Genomic DNA, 8,561 nt, shown 5'->3' with positions numbered 1-8,561 from the left:
TAGACAGTTAACTATTCAGAATCTACAACTGGCGATCTACAGTGAGAAACAACAGGAATTAAAGGTTTGTTTTACTAAAAATATTCTTTTGAGAATCTACAAAAGGACACCCTGCAGCTTCTAATTCTGGTTACATGTAATGTTTATTTGGACTAATGTGATTATTGTCTATGTTATGTTTTTGTACCGCTTTACCATAGAACCTCCCACCAGTCGACCAATGGAAGACCGTTCAGGACGTGGTGGATTATTTGAGACGTGAATGCTTCTGGTTGGGCCGCCTGATGGCTCTAAATGATCCTCCTCTTGGACCTGATTGGGACAGTCCTCCCACAACATACGACAAATGGGACATTCTACCTCACGATATCATTGAGTCTCCAAAGGATTAAGAAAAGTTTCTAAAGTGTGAAAGCATTGAATTTTCATAGTGATTAAGCATGTTATGTTGTGTTTGAGCGCCCAATTGCTTGAAATTGTGCAAGATATTTGCTTGAAATTGCTTGAAATTTGCTTGAAATTGTGCAAGATATTTTCCATTCTTTCCATTCTTTCATTTGTGTAAAATGTTAGATTAGTTGTCAGCTTCACTGAAGTAAATTTAAAATTTTACTGAAGTATAAAATAGCTGCCAGATTTGATCAAATTTAAGGTTTTAAGAAGACTGTCAATTATTGTAATTATGTAACATTTCTTTTCATTTTTTACTGTAATATGAAAACTTTTACAAATGTTTTCTTTTTGTATATCACTTTTATGATACATTTACTGCCATTTTTTATGCTTTTCTAGTTTTGTTGCTTAATGTTGGCTGCAGCCTCAGGCTACAGAAAGGCTCAATATTTAATTTGCTGCATAATCATCTTATCCAAAACATGGTGATATATCTTTACCATCTGTCAAATAAAGCTGAACAAACATAAAGTACCTATAATAAAATCAGATTTAGATTGAAAATATATTTTGTATGTCATCCCATAAGAATCTCAGTGGTCTATCTTTGGTTTGGAAACCAAATCGGCAATGTTTCAGTAAATTTCACCAGGGCCGTGTCGAGACTTTTGAAAGGTAAGGGGGACCTAAAAATTAATTCTTATTTTTTTCTTGTGTAACCCACATATATGTGTGTGATACTATTGTTGGTAGTATTTTGTATTTTATTTCTGTAGGGTTTTGTTTCGTTATTTAATGCAACCAGCAAATCAGTTTATATTTTAATTTTGAGTTTTATTGTGATACCAGAAAACGCCAGCAGGTGGCTTGTGAGTTACACTCTGGTTTAGACAGCAAAAAAAATTAGAAGAAGAGAAATCGTTCCTGGCTGTAGCACGTTGTGCTGAATTATTGCATGCTAAAAGATAAATCTTGATAAATTCCGGTAACGGTTAAAGAAAAGAAAAAGAAAAAAATTTTTTTTTAACCGTTGCCTGGTTAAAACCATTTTTACTGTGATTTTCTCTGGTGAGTGTTGTAATGTATTTTTGCAACCGAAGTTAAGATAATGCTAACTGGCGTCACAGGCATTACTGTTCATATGTTCCGACCAGGAAGAAAAGAGAAACATAAAAAACCAATCGGAGAGACGTGAGATTAATATGATTTTCACTGTATTGCATTTTTGTTATGTACAAACGTATAATGGGGCGCATACAGTGTGATGTTTGTTTTGTAAGCTTACCATTAGTTGAATATAATTTTTCTGATAAATTGAATTTATTGCTTCCTGCATACTTTTGGATTTTAACTGTTAATTAAGATCTATTTATATGCAGGTTGGTTTTTCTTAGAACCACATTCAACTTGGAAGATTGTCCAGCTGCACAGCATCGCAGGCCTGGATTGGATTGCTGAGCTCCAGGTTTCAACCCAAGACCTGGGACAGCTGGATCCGCTGCCTACTTTGCACTGGATAAGATAAAATTTTGGATCCAAAGAAACACATGGCCATTTAATAAAGACTTGACTGACTGACCTAAATTACAATTACTGAACTAAAAAAGCTTCTAAAGGAAGGAACTGAACAATAAGGAAACTGAACTAAAAGAAAATACACTACCTGTTATAAAAGGGTGGACACTTTATGTTGAAAACAAAATTGTACAATAATATTCTGTTTAAATTTTGTATTAAACAGTCTGTCCATTATTCTTGATATGGTTGTGCTTATTATCCTCCTTTCTGAACTTAGAAATAGACTCATTGTAACTTCAACATTGAAATCTAAGTTTTCTCAACTCATCTGTTCGTAAGTTACACTAGTTGGTTACACTTGTAATTGGCAAACATTTATTCAGTTATTTCTTGGTGGGGGCGGGAGGGTAATTCTAGACTTTTCAGAGATTAGGGGGTCCCGATCACATCCCCTACCCACTGGCATTTACGCCCATGGCAAAAACATAGACTTCATTTGATTTGCATTGTGCAAAATAATGTATGAGCCAATTAAATATTAGTCTTCATTAATATGGGTTGTGGCTATACTGTAATACAGTGTTTTAAGATCTTGTTCACAATGCCCTGTTTCAACTTTCAGGCTCTGCCCTTTCTTAGAATCATTGATGCTCCACAAGGTGAGAGCTTGCATGGAGCCCCAATCTGAGGGTGACTGATCGTCGTGTTTAGCTTCTTCCATTTTCTAATAAGTGCTCCAACAGTTTATCTTTTTTCAGCAAGCTGCTTTGCAGTTGCTCCTTAGACCTTTCTAGTCTTGTGGAGACCTACAATTTTGTCTCTGGTGTCTTTGGACAGCTCTTTGGTCTTAGCCATGTTAGTAGTTGGAGTCTTAATGATTGTGTGGGGTGGACAGAAGTTTTTACACAGCTAACAACTTCAAAACAGGTGCTTCTAATTTAGAATAAGAAGTGGAGTGGAGGTGGACTTTTTAGAGGCAGACTAACAGGTGTTTGAGCGCCCAGAATTTATGCTGATTGATAGGTGTTCAAGTATTTATTTGCAGCAGTAATATATATATATATATATATATATATATATATATATATATATATATAGCGCTGACTGGATAGCTCAATACATAAGGCATCAGTATATCACCCGAGAGGGCGGGGTTCGAATCCAGTCTGGGTCCTTAGGCAAGACCCTTCAAGCTACTGCCTACCTCATACCATGAGAGATACTAAGTTGCGTAACATGCCGGCTCAGACGTCGCCCGGCCAAACAAGGTCTGCGTCAGGTGTTGGGGAACCAGAGCACCTTGATGACAAATGGGCTACTGGAACAAGACGGAAATGGGCGAGAGATGAAAATGTGGATCTGTTGGAATGCTACTACTCAAGTAACCCTAGTCAGAGAGGATACATGCAAAGACTGGGGAAGGAATGGTTACTTCGACATCCCCAATCAATACTAAGCGCTAAACAACTAGTAGCTACGGCAAAAGGGAGGAACCCGGATGTCAGAACTGTGGGGACTTAACTACAAGTCCCCACGCAGTGAGGGGATACACGGCCCCAATGAGCGAAACAGAGCTGAACGAGACAGCTGCTGACCTGAATGACCCGAATGACAACCAGACCTCCTCGGCGCCAATTACAACGGCTGAGTGAAGTACCATCAGAAAGTCTCATTGAGAATGTGAATGCAGCATTGAGAACAATCCCTACCAACACCATATATATATATATATGCAGTCATATGAAAAAGTTTGGGCACCCCCATTAATCTTTATTATTTTTATTTCTAAATATTTGGGTGTTTGCAACAGCTATCTCAGTTTGATATATCTAATAACTGATGCACACAGTTATATTTCAGTACTGAAATGAGTTTTATTGTACTAATAGAAAATGGGCAATATGCATAAAAACAAAATTTGACAGGTGCAAAAATTTATTTAATCATTTATCATAAAATCATTTAATTAATTTGAATACTCCTAACTACTTTTTCACTGACTTACTGAAACACAAAATTGGTTTGGCAACCTAATTAAGCTTTGAACTTCATAGCCAGCAATCATGAGAAAAGGTATTTAAGGTGGCCGATTGCAAGTTGTTCTCCAGTCTGAATCTCCTATGAAGAGTGGCATCATGGGCACATCAAAACAACTCTCAAATGATCTAAAAACAAAGATTGTTCATCACAGTTGTTTAGGGGAAGGATAAAAAAAGTTAACTCAGAGATTTAAACTGTCAGTTTCCACTGTTAGGAACATAGTAAGGAAATGGAAGACCACAGGGACAGTACATGTTAAACCAGAAGTGGCAGGCCAAGAAAAATATCAGAGAGGCAGAGAAGAAGAATGGTGAGAACTGTGAAGGACAACCCACAGACCACCTCCAAAGACCTGCAGCATCATCTTGCTGCAGGTGTCACTGGTATGGTGTCACTGTGCATCGTTCAACAATTCAGCGCACTTTGCACAAAGAGAAGCTGTATGGGAGAGTGATGCGACGGAAGCCTTTTCTGCAAGCACGCCACAAACGGAGTCACTTGAGGTCTGCAAAAGCACATTTGGACAAGCCAGCTTCATTTTAGAATAAGGTCCTGTGGACTGATGAAACAAAGATTGAGTTGTTTGGTCAGAAAAAAGGCTTTATGCATGGCGGCAAAAAACACAGCGTTCCAAGAAAAACACTTGGTACCCACTGTGAAATTTGGTGGAGGTTCCATCATGCTTTGGGGCTGTGTGGCCAATGCCGATACTGGGAATATTGTTAAAGTTGAGGGTCGCATGGATTCCACTCAATATCAACAGATATTGAGTTTAAGAATCAGTTATGAAGTTGAAGCTACGCCGGGGATGGATATTTCAGCAAGACAATGATCCAAAACACTGCTCCAAATCTATTGGATCTGTTGGAATGCTACTACTCAAGTAACCCTAATCAGAGAGGTTACATGCAAAGACTAGGGAAGGAATGGTTACTTCGACATCCCCAGTTAACTCTAAGCACTAAACAACTAGTAGCTCAGTTTTCCAACATCCGCAAACGGCAACTGCTATCACAACTTGAGATTGATGAGATACAACACAAATGCTACGGCAAAAGGGAGGAACCCGGATGTCAGAACTGTGGGGACTTAACTACAAGTCCCCACGCAGTGAGGGGATACACGGCCCCAATGAGCGAAACAGAGCTGAACGAGACAGCTGCTGACCTGAGAAAGAGAATCATGACCCGAATGACAACCAGACCTCCTCGGCGCAAATTACATTGTCGTAACCCTAAGCCTCATTGAAAATGTGAATGCAACATTGAGAACGATCCCTACCAACACCATAACAGAAACCAATGAGCTGATCTACAACTCAGCATCAGTGATCCTTGAGACGCTTGGCTATAAGAGCAACCATGAGACCCAATACCCACCATGGAAAAGATGGTTAGAGGCTATCAAGGAGGGAAGTTAGCCAACTGTCAGAGCTCCACAAGGGTACAATGAAAAGACCAGTACCCAGAAAGTACATACCTGAAGCACTCGAAACTGCCAAACAGAGGCTCCAAGCCTTGGCCAGCCACCTAAAGAGATACACAAGGGAGAATGAATCCAGAAGGATTAACCGGCTCTTCTCCACTCAACCAGCTAAGGTGTACTCTCAATGGCAGGGTAATAACAACAGAGCAGACCCACCAAGGCTGGAGACTGAACAATACTGGAAAGGCATATGGGAAAGGGAGGCGTCCCACAACAGCAATGCACAGTGGCTGATCTCTCTACGAGAAGACCACAGCAACTCCCTGAGTGGTAACCATCGCTGTGGCAGATGTTCAAGAAAGAGTCTCAGATATAAAAAACTGGACAGCACCAGGGCCTGACATGATCCAGGCCTACTGGCTAAAGAAACTCACTTCCCTCCATGAGCGACTAGCAGCCCAAATGAACCAGTTGCTACAAAGTGGGACTCAGCCTGAATGGTTAACTGAAGGGCGAACAATCCTAATCCAGAAGGATCCATCAAAGGGTCCAGTCCCACCCAACTACCAACCAATAACCTGCCTCTCCACAACCTGGAAGCTCATGTCAGGCATCATAGCGGCCAAGATAAGCAAACACATGGATAAACACATGAGCACAGCACAGAAGTGTATCTGTGTAAATAGCAGAGGAGCCAAATACCAACTCCTCGTAGACCACACAGTTGCCCGAGACTGCAAAACCCGACACACCAACCTGTGCATGGCTTGGATTGATTACAAGAAAGCCTATGACTCAATGCCGCATACTTGGATCATTGAATGCTTAGAGATGTATAACATCAACAGGACTCTGAGAGCCTTCATTGCAAACTCGATGAAGATGTGGAAAACCACCCTTGAAGCCAACTGCAAACCACTTGCACAAGTGTCCATCAAATGTGGCATATACCATGGAGATGCTCTGTCCCCGCTACTGTTCTGCATAGGCCTGAACCCCCTCAGCCAAATTATCAACAAGACTGGCTATGGATACCGAGTCAAAAATGGGGCCAATATCAGTCACCTCCTCTACATGGATGACATCAAGCTGTATGCCAAGAGTGAGCGAGACATCGACTCACTGATCCACACCACCAGGATCTACAGCACGGACATTGGAATGTCGTTTGGACTAGAGAAATGTGGTCGGCTGGTCACAAAGAGGGGGAAGGTGATCCGCATAGAAGGAGTCTCACTCCCAGAAGGAACAATAGCAGACATAGAGGACAGTTACAAGTACCTAGGTATACCACAAGCAAATGGCAACCTCAATGAGGTCACAAGGAAAGGAGCCACAGCTAAATACCTCCAATAAATAGGGCAAGTCCTGAGAAGTCAGCTCAATGGCAAGAAGAAAATCCGTGCGATAAACAGCTATGCCTTGTCAGTAATAAGATACCCTGCTGTAATAATTAGCTGGCCAAAGGAGGAGATAAAAGCCACAGATATTAAGACCAGAAAACTACTAACAATGTATGGAGGGTTCCATCCCAAATCCAGCACCCTGAGACTGCACACGAGCCGCAAGAAAGGAGGCAGAGGACTAGTGAGTGTGAGAACCACTGTCCAGGACGAAACAACTAAGATCCATAAATACATCAGGGACAAAGCCTCAACAGACAATGTGCTCAGTGAATGTCTCAGACAACAGGGAACAGAGGTTGAGGTGCCAGAGATACCATCATGGAAGGACAAGCCCCTACATGGGATGTACCACCAGCAAATAAACCAAGTGGCTGATATCAGTAAATCCTACCAATGGCTGAAAAAGCTGGTCTCAAGGACAGCACAGAGGCCCTCATCCTGGCCGCCCAGGAACAGGCCCTAAACACCAGAGCAATAGAGGCCCAGATCTACCACACCAGACAAGACCCAAGGTGTAGGTTGTGCAAGGAGGCCCCTGAGACAGTCCAGCACATCACAGCAGGGTGCAAGACACTGGCAGGGAAAGCGTACATGGAACGACATAACCAAGTGGCAGGCATAGTGTACAGAAACATCTGTGCAGAATATGGACTGGAAACCCCGAGATCAAAGTGGGAAACGCCCCCAAAGGTGGTGGAGAACGCCAGAGCTAAGATCCTGTGGGACTTCCAGATCCAGACAGACAGAATGGTAATGGCGAACCAACGAGACATTGTCGTAGTGGATAAACAACAGAGGAAAGCCATTGTGGTAGATGTAGCAATACCAAGTGATTGCAACATCAGGAAAAAGGAGCATGAGAAACTAGAGAAATACCAGGGCCTCAGGGAGGAACTGGAGAGGGCCTGGAAGGTGAAGACCACAGTGGTGCCTGTGGTCATCGGGGCCCTCGGGGCAGTAACCCCCAACTGGAGCAGTGGCTACAACAGATCCCAGGAACAACATCAGACATCTCAGTCCAGAAATGTGCAGCAGTCCTTGGCACAGCCAAGATACTGCGCAGAACCCTCAAGCTCCCAGGCTCTGGTAGAGGACCCGAGCTCAGAGGATAAGAACCACTCGCGGTGGGTGAGGGGAATTTTAAATTTTTTTTATATATATAAAATTATACAATGTGATTTCCAGATTTTTTAGGTCATGTCTGTCACAGCAGACATGCACCTAAGATGTAAATTTCAGACCACTCCATGATTACTAAGAGGGAGTAAATGCAATGTCGCAGAATGTTCAAATACTTATTTTCTTCACTGTATATAGTGAACAAAAATCATTTTTCTATAGAGCTTGATACAGTAACTGTTGAATTTGTTTTCACAGAATTGCAGGCAAGGTTGATCTTGCACTTGAAACAGAAAAAACCATCAACCTAAAAAAAAAAAACAGTTAGTAACCCAATATTGATAGATTTCTACAAAGAGCTTTTATGACTGGAAACAAAAGAAAAATTATCTAACTTCAATACACTTTAAACCAAGTCAGATCAAAGACTTAATTAAGGTAAAATATTGTTTGTTGATAAAAACACATTTGAAGTTCATTATTATTATTATTTCTATTATTTCTGATTACAACTATATTTAAAAGCCATATTTTTTTTCACTTTTTGTTTCAAATTCTAGTCAAACTCAAACTAGACTCAAAACCTGACATTTTGCACTATGTCTTTTCATTGTTTGTATTTTGATCACTTAGATCATGTGTAACTTTCATGGATCCCAA

Source organism: Poeciliopsis prolifica, unplaced genomic scaffold (assembly GCF_027474105.1).
Source record: "Poeciliopsis prolifica strain line A6 unplaced genomic scaffold, Auburn_PproV2 SCAFFOLD036, whole genome shotgun sequence".
Classification (NCBI taxonomy): domain Eukaryota; kingdom Metazoa; phylum Chordata; class Actinopteri; order Cyprinodontiformes; family Poeciliidae; genus Poeciliopsis; species Poeciliopsis prolifica.
This window is presented reverse-complemented; position numbering follows the sequence as displayed.